This window comes from Pleurodeles waltl, chromosome 3_1 (genome assembly GCF_031143425.1).
Source record: "Pleurodeles waltl isolate 20211129_DDA chromosome 3_1, aPleWal1.hap1.20221129, whole genome shotgun sequence".
Taxonomy (NCBI): domain Eukaryota; kingdom Metazoa; phylum Chordata; class Amphibia; order Caudata; family Salamandridae; genus Pleurodeles; species Pleurodeles waltl.
This window is the reverse complement of record NC_090440.1, coordinates 1,297,269,505-1,297,286,536: the sequence shown is the minus strand read 5'-3', so window position 1 is coordinate 1,297,286,536 and position 17,032 is coordinate 1,297,269,505.

Here is a 17,032-nt window from a genome sequence, read left to right as displayed (position 1 = left end):
GGAATCACTTACAGAAGGCAAGTTGGAGCTGAGATGAATTCAGCGTTTGTTTGAGCACTTCCATTTTACTTGCCAGTGGTTTGGGCAGATAGATTTTTGTTGGAGAATTGGTTTAGCAATGTATGGGGTGGAGTGTTCACATTACAGAGTGAGGCTAAAGGCTGAAGTCAAGGATGATTAACAAGGGTGAGGATCTTTGATGCTCTTCAATGTGGTATTTATTTGGGGTATGGGAGACGAAGCAGACTTGGTCCATATTTAAACTGATGCAGCGGGGACAGGAGTTTTTGGGCTGAATTGGTAGGGAGTATGGTGAGCGGAACATGAGAGACTTTTAACGCTACTGAGATTGATTGTGCATAGGTGCCTCACTCACAATATAGTTTTTAGGGCATGTCATGTTATGGTTGTGGAAAATTAAATAGCAGCTTCATTATCCCGCTTGCATTGGCAGAGATTCCAGGGGTTGGCCTGGGAGGTCGAGAGGTGAAGATGGGGATGCTGCTAGACTTTTCAGCACTAGGCAATTGACTATTATACAGCCTATTGAAAGTTCTTTAGCTGAGACTTGACAGAAGGTGTATACACTGCCATGGAGGGAAGTTTTGAAGAATGGGAGGTAAGTAGGGGCAAGTTTGGGAAAAATAGGCTACGAAGAAGGAAATATGTTTTGTGTTTTATCTTGCAGATGATAGCAAAGAGGATATTGCTGGCAATTAGTGAGGGGATATTAGTGCAAGCAGCTTGTTATGGTAAATTTTCTGAGGTCATGAGCTGATAATAGGGGAAATCGGGCAAGGTTGATCGAGTGGTGGGCAAGAGGAAATGAGGTGATATAGTGGGGAGCATCCAATCAGAATTGGTTTGCTGCAGGATCTGTTATTGGTTTTAACAAGAGGTTTTTGGAGTGAGTAGGGGTAATGACGGAAACATCCTCTGCATGATAATAGACATGCACTCCTGCCCTGAGTGCCCCAGCTGTACTGATGTCTGCATCCCTAAAGCTGATTTACGGATCATATATGTGCGTCATGACACATGCCTCATGGATTGTGAACTTGTTAGACCAGGAAGTGTGAACAAAGAGCTCATGGTGGTGGAAGGCTGCTGCCTTGACCAGTAGTTAAGCAACACAAATGCAGTGGTGGCACGATACCGTGTGGTGTCAGTAGGAGTGACCATGTCCTTTCTAGCCTGTGCCACTGGAGTGAGGCCTATAAGCTCATCATTTTAAAGTTTTGCTGCTGTATGCTTAACTCCCCCTTGTCCTACATTGGTTTGGTGTGTAGTGCTACACAGTGCATTTGTGATGTATCTGAACTGTGTGTATGTGTGCCTGGGAAAGGTATAATACGGGGATAATGAAGTACTGTGCAGTGGGTGCATGTTGAATATGTGCTGACTGTACGTGTACCTATGAATGATACAGTACATGAAGGTTGTAGTGCTGTGCAGTGTTTGTAGGTTAAATACATTTGAGTGGTACACTACATGAAGGGTGCCATGCTTGCATGTTAGATGCATGTGCTGAGTGTATGTTTACCTATAAGTTGTACAGAACAGGAAGGATGCAGTGCTGAGCAGTGTGTGTATGTGGTATACATGCACTGAGTGTATATATGGGCAGTAATGGTACAACACATGGAAGACCCTGGGTTCTATTTTGGGAGACCCAGGCCTGCATGATGAAGCATGAAGACAGGAGGTTAAAGGAATCCCCCAGAGTTCTTTGTGTATTGCTGCATTCCTGTAAGCTGGGTGGGACAAAGACTGGAGATGGGAGAGCCATGCTCCCCGTACACTTCAAAAGGATGTTCCTTGATTCAGTGAGAGGTCACACGGAAGGGGCTTTGGCACATTTCAGGCACAGGAAGAAGATGGGGCTGATAAGAGAATCATAAAGAGTAGGGTTGGGGCAATGGGCAAATCTTTTGATACACATATCACTGTGGCTGACATCTAGGTGTGAGCTCTAATCACTCCCATGGCTTGTGCTGTTGTGCTATCAGATTCAGAAATTCTCCTGCTGTGACAGACTACTTTAGACAGGGAGCGAGGATAGGTGAGTGGGAACTTCAAAAGATGCAGACCCCTGCCATAAACTTCAAAAGACTCAGGGCCTGATTCCGAGGCCGGCGGGCGGCGGTCGCCGCCCGCCTGGCGGGAACCGCCATATGGCCGATTCGCGGTCTAAAGACCGCGGAGGCCATTCAGGCTTTCCCGCTGGGCTGGCGGGTGACCGCCAGGAGGCCGCCCGCCAGCCCAGCGGGAAACTCCTCCCCACGAGGAAGCCGGCTCCGAATGGAGCCGGCGGAGTGGGTATGTGCGACGGGTGCAGTTTGCACCCGTCGCGTATTTCAGTGTCTGCATTGCAGACACTGAAATACTTTGTGGGGCCCTCTTACGGGGGCCCCTGCAGTGCCCATGCCATGGGCATGGGCACTGCAGGGGCCCCCAGGGGCCCGCGGCACCCCCTACCGCCATCCTGTTCCTGGCTGGAGACCCGCCAGGAACAGGATGGCGGTAGGGGGTGTCAGAATCCCCATGGCGGAGGAGCGCGCTCCGCCGCCATGGAGGATTCTGTAGGGCAGTGGTAAACCGGCGGGAGACCGCCGGTTTACCCTTTCTGGCCGCGGCTGAACCGCCGCGGTCAGAATGCCCTTGGGAGCACCGCCAGCCTGTTGGCGGTGCTCCCGTGGTCGGTGACCCTGGCGGTCACCGGCCGCCAGGGTCAGAATGACCCCCTCAGACTCTAAATCAACAATGGTGTCTTGAAATGGACTATAAGAAGGGGAGCATGAGACCCCAAAAAGAACTTCCCATCCTCACACAGCTATAAGGACTGTGTGAAGAGAAGATCTGCAAGACTTACCGCCATGCCGACTGCCACCAAAATAACGCCACCAGGGAGGATAACCGCCAAGAATATTATGACACACACATACCAATCCGTCACTATACAGCTACACACAAGTCCGCCAGCCCAAAGGTCAGTGATAAACTGGCAGTAGCAAAACCCACACCGTTACGCCAACAGAACTATGGCCACAGCATTATGACCCATGAATCACCGCAGCGGATAGTTCAATGGTGGTAAACCATTGGCAGTACATACCGCCGCGCTCAAAATACACACACTCAAACAAAACTACACCACATTCGACAATTCATACCACACACACCTGACACTCATACACACACCACACCCACACCCCTATAAAACACAACCCTTTACGACTAGAAAGAATTGCCACCAGAGAGATACAGCAAGAGCACACACACAACCATAGGCACATAACATCATCACCTATATACCATCCACGCTCCTTACATCACACATCACAACACATCACCCCACACACCTTCACACACCCCTCATACTACACACATGGCACCACAACGACACCCCAGATTTTCTGAGGAGGAGGAGCTAAGGCTAATGGTGAAGGAAATCATCCGGGTAGAGCCACAGCTATTTGGGTTACAGGTGCAGCAGACATCCATTGCTAGGAAGATGGAGATATGGCAGAGAATCTTGGACAGGGTCAACGCCATGGGACAGCACGCTAGAACAAGGGACGACATCAGGAAGAGGTGGAACGACCTACGGGGGAAGGTGCGTTCCACAGCAGCAAGACACCAACTAGCTGTACAGAGGACTGGCGGTGGACCCCCACCTCCTCTCCCACAACTAACACCATGGGAGGAACAAGTCTTGGCAATCATGCATCCTGAGGGCCTGGCAGGAGTAGGAGAAGGACTGGACTCTGGTAAGTCAAATCTCTATTACTAACACCCCCCCCCCCACCTGCATATCATCACAAATCCCCACCCTTACCCTCACTCCCATCACTTCACCACCCCCAACATACCCCACCATCACAACCCACTCCTCCCAATACCAAGCCCTGCATGTAACACCAATGCATGGACAACCCCCACAGACCTGCATGGACACCTATCACCACTGCATGCACACTGGAGAGAATCATCTAGCCCACCAAATAGTAACTCACACAAAGGCAAATCTGCCAGGGCAATAACAACCATAGAGCCCAACACACCCATGCACATGATGTCACACGCAGAAACAATAACACTGCATTTACATCCCCACAGGTCCCTCAGCCAATGTCACCGGAGAAGACGTGCCAGCAACATCCAGTCCCCCACAGAAGAGGCCCACAGTGATGATGGCAGCTCTGCTCGCTTGGATCTGAATGACCAACCTGACCCATCAGGGACCTCCGCACACTCTCACACCACCACAGAGCCCCCCCCCCCAGGAAACACCACCTCAGCACCCACCCAGTGGGCCCATACCTTTGTCCCAAGGACACATCAATCAGCAGTGTGTCCACCACTACAGGGACCCCAGGCCAACCCACAAACACAGGACGATCAGGGACCTAGGGTCAGTGGCAGTGGGCACACGGTTCAGGGGACAGAGGCACAGGACAACAGGGAAGCTGGGAGAACTGCTGTGCGACAGGGGGAGGACAGGCCCAGGGAACCGACTCTCCAGGAGGCACTTGCAGAGATCCTGGGAGCCTACCACCATTCCCAGGAGACCATGGGCCAGATACTGGACAAGTTTCAGGAGAACATGCGGCTGCAGGAGGGACAGTACCTGGGGATCAGGGAGGACTTGAAGGACATCAACACCACCCTGGTCTCCATTGCAGGTGTGCTAGCAGACATGGCCAACACTATGAGGGAGGCAGTGGCACACCAGCGGGCCTCTGCCACTAGCCAAACCGATGAACAGCCCTCCACCTCCGCTGCCGCTAGTGGACAGGAGGCCTGCCACAGGAACAATAGGTCGCCAGCACCCCTCCCCCTGCAGAAGATGAACCACCCTATAAACGTTCCCTGCGATTTAGGCAGAAGCCAGAGACTATTGCCAAGACCCCCACCTCTGCCCTTGTCCTGGGATTCCTCACAGGGGTCAGTAGCCATGAGATGCTGGGATAACCAGAGTCACCTGCAAATATTGAGGGACAACTGTTAGCCACACACCAACCCTTAGGGCCCACACCACACACCAACATCCACTGGGTGCGAACAAGGGCCCACCTATTAGCCACACCCTGTGCCCCTGGAGTTGAGCAATCACATATGGGATGCTGCTATTCCTCAGGATAAAGGCATCATGCACAGACACAGAATATTTTGCATTGATGTGGGAGATGTACTGGTCCACCAAGCACACCATCTGCACGTTCATCGAGTGAAAGCTCTTTTGACTTCTGAACACCTGTTCATTTCACCGGGGGGGGGGAAACAAATGCTATATAAGTACCATCAATTGCCCAAATAATGTTGGGGATATGTCCCATTGGACAGAAATCAGCTTTCACGGTGGGCAAATCCTCCACCTGGGGGAAAACGATTTAGTTGTGCATGTGTTTAATCAGGGCAGACTACACTCTGGTCAGCACTATTGAGAACATTGGCTGAGGCATTACTGCTGCCAAGCCCACTGTCACTTGGAAGGAGCCAGTTGCCAGGAAATGGAGCACTGATAGCACTTGCACAAGAGGGGGGATCCTAGTGGGGGTGACGGATAGCAGATATTATGTAAGGCTCCAATTGGACACAAAGCTCTGTGATTTTGGCCCTGTCCAGTCTGTAGGTGAGGATAATGTGCCTGTCATTTTCTATGTGTTCAATCACTTGCTACCTGACCTTCAACAGGAGAGACCTACAATGCAAGTGCTGCTGTGACCTGTGTCTGGAACTGACCATGGCTCGTGTCACTGGGGAAAGGGCCCCTGCCTTCACCTCGGTGGAGTTGGAGCGACTGGTGGATGGGGTCTTACCCCAGTAACGAATGCTGTATGGGCCTCCAGACTAACAGGTGAGTACACCGTGAGTATGATGCATGGGTCGTGAATGCATGGAGTGCTGTGTGTGAAGACCTCATGTAGGGGGTGGGTTGGTGGATTGGCCCTGGGCAGCGTGCTGCATGTATGGTGGGCTATGTCTGTGCTAATGGGGATGGGAAGGGGCATGGTGGGCCATGAGTGTAACAGGTAGGATGGTTGGACTAATATCTTAACTGTGTCCATTTCCCTGCAGGTCAGAGCCCAGCAGAAAAAGGGTGTATGGCGTGCCATCGCCAAGGATGTGCGGACCCTCGGTGTCTACGACAGGTGGAGCACCCACCGTCGCAAACGGTGGGAGGACCTGAGACGCTGGGAACTGAATATGGCAGAGGCCCAGCTGGGGATGGCCTCCAACGAGGAAGGGGTGCCCATCGAACCCTGACCCCCTGAGGGCCCGCATACTGGTGGTGGCCTATCCGGAGCTGGATGGGCACTTGGGGGCATCACAGCAGCTACAAGGGGGTGAGTACAGTGCCCCAATATACAACTTGTGCCTGGTACGGTGGTATCCAGGTGGGGGATGTGGGCCTGTGGGTGCCCCCCGAGGCCAGGCCTGACATTGCAGGGTAGGTCCCATGTTTGGCAGGGTTCTGATGTAAAATACCTCCAACCAAGCTAGTAGGCATCCACTACTGGGCAGGGGTCTGTGGGTCTCAAGTATGCTGCAATTGACGTTAGGTGTCCCTATCCATGGGCTGGTGACTAGCATTGTGACTGGTAGTACATTGCCAAGTGGGTAGAGCTGTTCCCTGTGTGTGTGTGTGTGTGTGTGTGTGTGTGTGCGTGTGTCATGTACGCCAAGGGAGGTGTTGTTGCCGCCATTGACCAAGTGCATCCTTTGTCTCTCCCCCACTTTTTGTTTTGTCACCCTGTCCTTATCCTTATGTGCATTAGCATCATCTGGCGGAGGAGTTGAGGCACCGGAGACAGAGGGAGCTGCACCCACAGGGCCCAGGAGGCCGAATCCACCGATGGTGAGGGCACCAGTTGGACGGAGGGTGAGGGGAGCACCACTGTGGAGACGGGAGGGGCAGCTCGGACATGGATTCCTCCTCCGATGGAAGCTCCCTGATGGTGGCGGACACCTCTGTGCCCACCCCAGCTACAGGTACATCTGCCACCCCCGTACCAGCATCGGCCTCCCAGCAGCCCCTCAGCGTGTTTCCTGTGCCAGCTCACTCAGGAGAGAGGGCATCTCCTTTGCCTCAGGCACCTCAGGTCCTGCCCCAGTGAGCCCTGCTGCTCTGAGTGAGGAGGCTATTGACCTCCTGCGATCCATCTCTGTTGGGCAGTCAACTATTGTGAATTCCATCCAGGGGCTGGCAGCCCAAATACAACAGACAAATGCATTCCTGGAGGGCAGACACACTGGCATGGCGGCCCAACAGAGATCAATCCAGGCTCGGGCCTCCTCTCTGATGGCAGCCATTGTCCCTATTTCTAGCCTCCCCCTTCAACTTCAACTTTCTCTACCCAATCCCATTCCCCTCAACACCAATCTATCCCAAGCACACAGTCAGAAGAGCAGGCACCCAGGACAACACACAAGAGTGGACCTGGCAAACACAAGCACCACACTTCATCCCACAGGTACTCACACAAACACCATCCAGATGGAGACAAACCAACATCCACTGCCTCCACTGTGGGCCCCTCCTTCTCGTCGTCCACCTCCCTCCCAGGTGCGCCTATACTCACACTTGCATGCACTACACCCTCATCCACTACACCCATCACTAGCACATGTATCAGCACACGCCTCTCACTGGCAGTCAACCACCCCCACTTCCATGCACACATCCCCTGTGTCCTCTCCCACTGTGTCTATGGCCCCTCCTCCCAAAGTACACAAACGCAAGCACTCAGACACCCAACAGCCATCCACCTCACAACAGCATCCAGCCCATGCACCTGCACCCAAACACAGCAGACAGACACCTCCTACAGCCACTCCCTCTACCTCCACTCCCAAACCATCTCCCTCTTGCCGCCCCAATGTCCATAAGGAGCTTTTCCTTTCCACCTTTTACCTCTTCCCTAGCCCTCCCCCCGTCCCTCATGTTAGACATGGGTGGTCAGAACCCAGCCTAGCACCTCAGCCACCCAGTCGAGTGGCACAGTAGTGTCCACAGCTAAACCAGGTGGGAGAGGATCCCGGGCACCAGTCAGCACCACTGATAGGGTGCCTGCACCATGTGCTGCAAGGAAGGGCACGGGGGCACCCCCGGCTGCTGCAAATAAGGGCAAGGAGGCACCCTAGCTGGTAAAAGGAAGGGCAAGGAGCAATTCCAGCTGCTGAGAGGAAGGGCAAGGAGCAGTCCCCAGCTACTGCCAAAAGCAGCAAGGAGCCATCCCCAGCTGTTGGCAGGAGACCGCTTGGTCCAGCGGGGGGTCGGGATAGGCGCAGAGCGAGCACCTCCCTTGATGCAAGTGTCACTATAAGGGGACACTCCCCCTCCTGGAATCAGAGGCTACTTGCCTCAATTATGCTGTGCGCCTATCCCAACCCCTTGCTGGACCACTTGGTCCAGCGAGGGGTCAGGATAGGCGCACAGCGAGCGCCTCCTTTGATGCAAATGTGACTATAAGGGGACACTCCCCCTACTGGAATCCGAGGCTAGTTGCCTCAATAATTAGGGCCTCCGCGAGGTAGTGCCTTGCTTAAGGTAGGCCCTATCTATAAATATATAATTGTTGTAATTCCCCCCCCTCCTTCTGAGGGGAGGCTTACCTATCTGCACTTGGCATGATAGCTAGGGATCCTAGGCCCTGAAGAATGCCCGAGACCTCTCACCGCTCCCAGTAGAGGGCAGAAACATGTCGGGCAACTTTTAGTGAGGTGACCCAGTGATTCCTTGTTCTCATCGTGGTGTCCCACCCTGTTTTTAGTCGCACCAGCAGTTACCACTATTAAAGTGTAGACTACACACAGGCAACTGCCTAGGTGCTTTTATATCCCCCTAGCTTAGCTGGATCCCATTATCTCCAGATAAAATTTATTTACGCACTCCCTCCCGTTCCTTTAACGGTGAGGTTGAGTCCATCCAGGTGGTACTGTCCTACATGGGTGGGGCTAGGTGGTCAAGTGATGAAGCATGACACTATATAGTGTGTGAGACCACCTAGTCCGTAAAGGTAATCCTGCCCCTCATACTCCTGTTACAGCACCCACACCACGCAGTCTCTGAACCCAACGAGGTCCATGAGCCCACACATGGCCCCTGTGTATAGAGCTCTACATTATTGGTGAACCCCATACTTTCTTGTGGTAACTAGTCTTTCAGAGAGGGAGCTAGTATGGGGCATTTCCCACTAAATATTTCTAATCTCCCTCACAACTCTCTGGTAGTGTGATTATGGATTAGCGGTTAAGACTGCTTCTACTAGCTTAGGGCAAACCTTGGAGAGATGGAGTAAATGCTGCCCCCAGGTTTCACTATAAATGACAATGTCATCTAGGTATGCGGCAGCATACCCCACATGGGTTCGTAGTAGTCTATCCATCAATCATTGGAAAGTGGCAGGGGCCCCATGGAGACCGAAAGGAAGTAAAATAAATTGATATAATCCCAAGAGCCGTTTTCTCCTTATCTTGGGGACTTATTAGTATTTGACAGTACCCTTTCGTAAGGTCTAAAATGGACAGATATTGGGCTTTATCTAACTGTTCGATCAATTCTTCCCCTCTCGGTATTGGATAAGTATCAATATAAGACAAGTTGTTTAATTGTCGAAAGTTGATAAAAAAGCGGACTGTTCCATTAGGTTTCGGGACTAAAACTACTGGAGAACACCATGGACTTATGGAGGGGAAAATTATACTCATTTTTAGCATGTTCTGTAATTCTTGTTCAACCACTTTCCTACAGGCTTCAGGTGTACGATAAGGTCTAAGACGGGCGACTTTCCCTTCTTTGGTGTTAAGCTGTATCAAAGAAATCTTCCCAGAGATCAATGAAAAAAGTCTCTGGTTCTGGTGTAATATCTGTATTAGTTGTATTCGGTGGTCATTAGGTAGATCAGGGTTATGTGAGGGAGCCTTTCACATGAATTATCAGGTTGGGGACATCAACTTATTTCCAGTGGTTTTACCTTATTTACGAAAAAAACGGTACCTAGTTTTGGGGTTGGATATCATTGTCTTCCCAATTTTTTGGTAAATTAATGTGGTAGAGCTGGGTTTTCTATGGTGTTTCCGATATTTGTAGCTGGTAGATAACATGGATTAATTTTTCTAGTATTTCATATGGTCCTTGCCATTTAGCTAATAATTTATTTTCAGAACTGGGCAAACGGAGCTTCCTTTAACTAGGTGTCTGTCTTATGACTTCTACGAACATTATCTAGTAGTTCGGGAAAATCAATGTAGTCAGTTCCTATAATGATATCTTTAACCAGATGTGGTATTATCTCCACCATGAGGGGTTCTTTTCATCCCCTCCACTCTACATGGATTTCAGATATTGGGTAGTGTCTCATGTCCCCATTGATACAGCAAATAGAGATGAATTTGTCTTGCCTGGTTTGCTCTTTTGTTACTAACTCTGCTTTAATCAATGACTGGCTGCACCTGGAGTCAACTAACACCCTATTGGGCTTGTTGTTTATTAACATGTCTTTCGTATATTGTGACACACCTCGGGCTGTACATAGTACCCTGCCTCAGGTAATCCCTATCTCCATTGGCTCGGGTTTAGGTAGTTTGTGGGGACAATTACGAGCGATGTCTCCCCACTCTGCACAATGGTAGCACTGGAGTGTTTGATTAGGTTCTTTGTCTGGTAATCGTGAAAAGGGACTGTCCTCTGGGCTTTTTATTGGTCGTGCTCTGGAAGAGGAGAGAGCCGGTCTTCCTCCCAGGGTCTGTCCTTTTGAGGGGGTTATTCTGAAATCAGGAGCTCTGTGAAAACGCACATGCTAAATCAATGGCCGATGTTGTGGTGATATTAGGATGCAGTTTAATCCAGTTGCAAGTTTGTAGGGGTAGGGCTCATAAAAATTGTTCTAATAATATTATCTGTATTACTTCTTCTCTATTTGTGCAGATCGGACTCAACCATTTTAACCCTAAATCTTATACTCTGTAGTATAGAGCCCAGGGGTTTTCCATGGGAATCTACCTCATCTTTCTAAATTTTAAATGATAATACTCTGTATCAAAGCCCACCCTTTCAAGAATGGCCTTCTTTATCTCTGTATATGGTGTTGTTCCTCCTAGATTTACTGCCTGGTAAGTGGCTTGTAATGTTCCTGTCAAGAGGGGTGCTGTATACTGTCCCTATCTGGCTTGAGGCTAGTTCGCGGATGCTGTGACCCTTTTAAAATTTGTGAAGAAGGCATCAGGAACTTCTCCCTCTTGAAAATGTTATAGTATGGAACTGGGTTCATTGGGATGTACTCTAATGGTGGCTATAGGGTCATTTAGCTTTTGAAGAGCTGTTTCGTGAACCAACTGCTTATTTGCAATTTTTGTAGCGTGACTTTTTAAGGCATTCTATAGCATTTCCCTGTCATTCCGGGCTTCTCATAGCTGTTCATCCCATACCATCTGTAAATGTCTTTGCCCTTCGGCAAGTTGATTAATCATATCTTCTAAGGAGGGTTTTACCACCATATTCCCTTTCTATTTTTAGGGAATAGTATCCCACTTCTGACACCAAAATGTCATGGGTATTTGAATTATGGGCCTGGTCAGAAGTATTGTTGAGACACAACTCTTTAGATTGTAACAATAACTTGGTTTCTTTTTATTGTTATTCACGGGTTTTCAAATTAAATCATGTATTGTTAGTTTTTTCCTTCTTTATCCTTCCTCTTTCTCTTATGCGGGCGTCTTCTTCTTTCGGGCTTTTCATTTTATTTGATTGTATTGATCTCTCTCTTCTTTCTAGGTATGTCTTGGTTCCAGAGGGTGACACTCCCACAGAGGATGTACGAGAGTGAAAAGAATTAACAGAAGAACACGAGGTAAGTATTTTATGTTTGAGTATCTTTCTTTTATCTCCTGGCGAGGGGAGGGGGAAAAGTGCAGGACGGTCCCTAAAGGAGCAGATGCAGTGAACTTCTCTTTAGTCTTGGTGTAATGAAAGAGTGTACTGGTGATTAAGTGCAGTCAACAAGAAGAAAAATAAAATATAATGAACTCCGTTTATGGGCTGTTTTTTTTTTTTTAGACAAAGATCAAACGGAGTTAGTTAGTACCAATGTATGTTGAAGTGTTTACTTTTACTTCCCTCCCTGATCAATACTCTTCCCCTTCTCTCTTCAAAAAATATTTGGTAGGACCAAGTATGCAGGCACGTTTCCGTTTGTCTTGGTGGTTCTTCTTCTCCTCCTTGGACTTGTCTGGTTTCGGCGAGTCGTTCCACGTCTTCTGAGCCCACGATGTGTGTTTTATCTACCCATGTGTCCTCTTTATCTCTCTCTGTGTTCTCCTCACTTTCAGCGTCTCCTCGACTTTTTCCGATTCTCCTGTTTTCCTCCGTTCTCGCTTCCGAAATCTCTTCTCCGTCTTTATCCCCATCCTCTCCGTCCTCATCTGTACTTCTCACTTCCTGGTTGGTGTGCGTGCTCCTGCGTATATTGCTCTCTAGCGTGCCCCGGGGCACTCCCCTGTCATCCTGACCTACGTAGTATCATTCGTAATGGTGGTGACTCTATTACACTGCTGTTAATGAGTCCATCTTAATTGTAGTCGGAAACTGATCAGCAAAATTCAAAAGCTGATATCTCTTGGCTAGAAAGCTTGGAAATCCAGATTTCTCCACATATGACCATTCTCTGGCAAGAAGTCTCCAATTAGCTTAATGGATTGGCAGACATACCTGTTCCTTCTTTATGTACTGAGTAATGAAATCTTCGTAGTCTGATATAGACCCAGGATTAGGGAATGCCAGATTCTATCATGATTCAAAATGTCCTTTAAGTCAGGTCCCTGAATGTAATGCCCTCTGACCTCTGCATCCTCTAACTTATCTGAGGTAGTATCTACAGGAGTGGAATGTCTGGGAATCATCCAGGGGGGTGACCTTTCCTAGCCTTTCGATGGCCCTACTATTCATCTGCTGTAAAATCTCCCAATACTGTCCTAAGCTAACACCGCTGCAGGCTCCCACTCTCAACCATCGAAGATGGATAACCCTCATTGTTCCTTTAAGCAGCCTGGATCCCCTTGGTTGTGAAAGATGTACAATGCAGAGGAAGCATTTCTCCTTTGAAAAGGAAGGTACCACTTCTTGATTGGGCCATTGCCTAGCAGCACATGCCCCATACTGCAAGTAAAACACTTGCCTGAAGTGGAACTCCAGGGGCCACTTGAGGAACTCTAGAGAAAATCTTTTAGCAAGGTGCTCAAAGCACCCAGGCAGAATCCACAAAAGAGGTACATAAAAACATGTTGAGGCCAAACTGCACTCCACTCCAAACTGCGCAGGGGGTGGGGGCAATGAAAAGGCACCCCCGTGGGGAAGGCAAAGTGAGACTACATGGAGAGACTGCCTCCCAATCACTCTGAGGGGGAAGAAGCATGCCAACAAGCACAACAGCTGCTACAGATGGCCATTGTGGGCATCAGACCTTATTTGCTTTTATATTGTTTTGATAAGGTGACACGTATAGGGTACGTCATCTGTTACCCTCAGTGGTTGACTGGGACCTTTAGACTCAGACATGATGGTGAAATCATCCAACCAGACAATATGAACCAATAATTATCAAATATGACATCAAATAATCAAAATAATCAATTGGAGTCAGTCATTTAAACACCCCATGACATTTGTGGTCATGAGTCACTGCACTAGTTTAGTAAAGTTTAAACATGTTTTGCCCTTTAGATTAACACATGCTAAGATCATGTAAATCATGCACAGGACCAAATGATAGAAATATAGAAACATCACAGGCTGTCTAAAATGCTTGAAGAATCTCAATCTAATGAAATAATTTTTCATGGAACACTCCAAAAGAACAGTGCAAAATAACAAAAGAATTAAGTAAAAAAATAGGAACAACATACATTCAGTGTGTACAGTTAAAATAATCAAAATCAATTATTAAACAGTCAAATTTAGACATTAGGGAAGGCATCCCTAACTATTACTCTAATTAGAAAGCATGTGTGGGCTTCACACAAAAGGAAAAAATAAGACAAAAATGTATTTGGAAAACATCTAACTATGGCGCTAACCAAAATAAGCAGCTGGATTTTCTAAGGGAAAAAAACCTGGAAGAAAGACAAATCTCTCCTCTCCTAAATGAATCAGCAATCAGTGGTATCTTAATCAGTAGAGCGCAGGAATATCAGATCTTTAGGGAACAGCATCTGGACATGAAAGGGAAACACTTCACTAAAGTTGCGCCTAATATCTGAACTGTTAGACTCATAGACAATAATTAAGCAACAGCATCTGGACAGACCTGAAGCTAAATGGAATCTGACTTACATCACCTAAAGCTTTGCTATATTCAAGTCTCAAAGGCTACTAACTAAGCTTTTATCGGACAAGACTATGAGGTGGTTTAGTTTGCAGCCAATAAAACATCATCTGCGCATCCGATGTATCTCTTCTTCCTTCAGCATTTCGGATTGGTTTACGCTGTCATTCCTCTCACTCCTCCGGACATCAGCTTCTGTGCAAAAATGTAATTTAAGCAAGGTGGAAACATTTGGCTTCCTGTCAAAAACTAAAACTTAAGCAATATGACATTGATCACTGAGGATCATTGTACAAGTTAACAATTTTTAATTCAAAGAAGAAATGTACAACACTGGCAGTAAGAGCAGTACAGAAAATTCCACTGTGCAAGTCCAACAGGATATTTGAAGAAACATTATCTTTCAGAGTTAGCAGACCATTTAACCATCGTGTTTGTGTAAAATTCCTGACACGTGAGGCCTTTAAATGAGTGCTAAGCATGAAGAATAAAACATTTCAAAATAAATTTAAACCATTAATCTTTAAGTACATATTAATAATTATTTTTTCCTATACATGTCATTATGATTCAGCAAAATAAATGTTCGTAAGTCATTATTGTTTCACATAGTACTTCATTGTTTATGGTGTCCACCATTTCAGCTGCATATTTATTTTTCTAACACATGATTTTCAGTTAGGCCTTTTAATACACGTTATTTCACATTATGTTTTAGTGATACCATTTTTATTAATAATGTTTGCTCATTAACACCATCACAGCAATTAAATATAATAAAATATGAAAATATAATGAAATCATACTTCACTGAAATGGGGTGGCAAATTCATTCCTAGACACAGAAGAACAAACAGGACGTTGGGTGGATGCACTTCACCTTTATTGGTAGTCACATGATCCCTTCTTTTTAGGCCATTTTTGTAGTTTGCTTTTCTTGGAGGGTTAAATTCTGTACACAAGCCAAAGAGTAGCTCATTAACTAAGGACTCTTGTGAGAAAGACAGATGAGGTAGGTAATGAGACACATTTGGACTGGAAGTGCAACATAAGTGTGGGAGGCTGTGAGGTGAGTGAGTTGGAAGCAGGAAATAGCTGCAATACAGGCTGCTGTATTGGAGACTATTGTGAGTGACAGGGTGGTGCCTCAGAAATGAGCTCCCACGTAATGACAGAGTAAGCTAATATTTTAAATGCGAAAGACAGAATACATTTTGAGGCAACCATTTTCTCGATTTCTTATTACCCAAGCATTTAATCTAGCTTAAAATCAGTTTGCACTTTTCTTACATACGTCACATAACAGGAAAGTCTTGGGGCCGTATTTATACTCTGGTTGCGCCGAATTTGCGTCGTTTTTTTCGACGCAAATTCGACGCTAAACTAACGCAAACTAACGCCATATTTATACTATGGCGTTAGACGCTTCGGGCGCCAAAGTGCCCGGAGTGTGCGTCATTTTTTAGCGTGAACCCCTTCCTTGCGTTAATGATATGCAAGGGAGGCGTTCCCGTCTTAAAAAATGACTCCCAGGCCTTTACGTGGTATTTATACTCCCGGGCAAAAATGACGCCCGGGAGTGGGCGTGGCCAAAAACGGCGCATTTGCGCCGCTTTTTAACGCCTGGGTCAGGCATGGCGTTAAGGGACAAGTGGGCTCAAAATGAGCCCAGAGTGCCCTCCCCTGCCCCCAGGGACCCCCCCTGCCACCCTTGCCCACCCCAGGAGGACACCCAAGGACGGAGGGACCCACCCCAGGGACATTCAGGTAAGTTCAGGTAAGTATTTTTTTTTTTTTTTTTAATAATTTTTTTTGGCATAGGGGGGCCTGATTTGTGCCCCCCTACATGCCACTATGCCCAATGACCATGCCCAGGGGACAGAAGTCCCCTGGGCATGGCCATTGGGCAAGGGGGCATGACTCCTATCTTTACAATGATAGGAGTCATGTTGATGGGGGATGGGCGTCGGAAAAAAATGGCGCAAGTCGGGTTACGACGATTTTTTAGCGTCAACCAGACTTGCGCCATTTTAAGACGCCCTAACGTCATTTTTTCCCAACGCCGGAGCTGCCTGGTCTACGTGGTTTTTTTCCACGCACACCAGGCAGCGCCGGTCTGATTGCGCCGTCTAACGCCATTCCATAAATACGGCGCCCGCATGGCGCTTCAGAATGGCGTTAGACGGCGCAAAATTTTTTGACGCTAAACTGCGTTAGCGCAGTTTAGCGTCAAAAAGTATAAATATGGGCCTGGGTGCTGCAATTTCTTCCCTTCAGGGCCCAGCAATCAGATTTTGTGAAGGGCGAGAAAATGCACTCTCAAAAGCTGCATGTTTAGCTGTTACTAAGCTGGTTTTAAAAGAACTGGCCTGGAGCCAGAGAACACCAGACTGACTCAAGCAAGTAAGTATTCACAAACTGAGTCTAAGAATGAAGCATTACCACTGGTTGAAGAGCAAGGAACAACTAACCCTATCCAGTGGTAGACAAATAATTGAGCCCGCTCCTCTCCTTCCTCACACCGGCCGTTGTACTTACGAAGGAAGCAAGGGCTTGATGTATGACACTTCCATTCACAAAAAATGAGTGCATAATTGTGCACTGGCTTTCTGCAAATGGAAAGGAATTTGGTGAACCGACCTATGTAGTCATAGGTCAGTCCACAAATTCCAAATCATAGCAGGTCACAATCTGACCTACCTCATCAA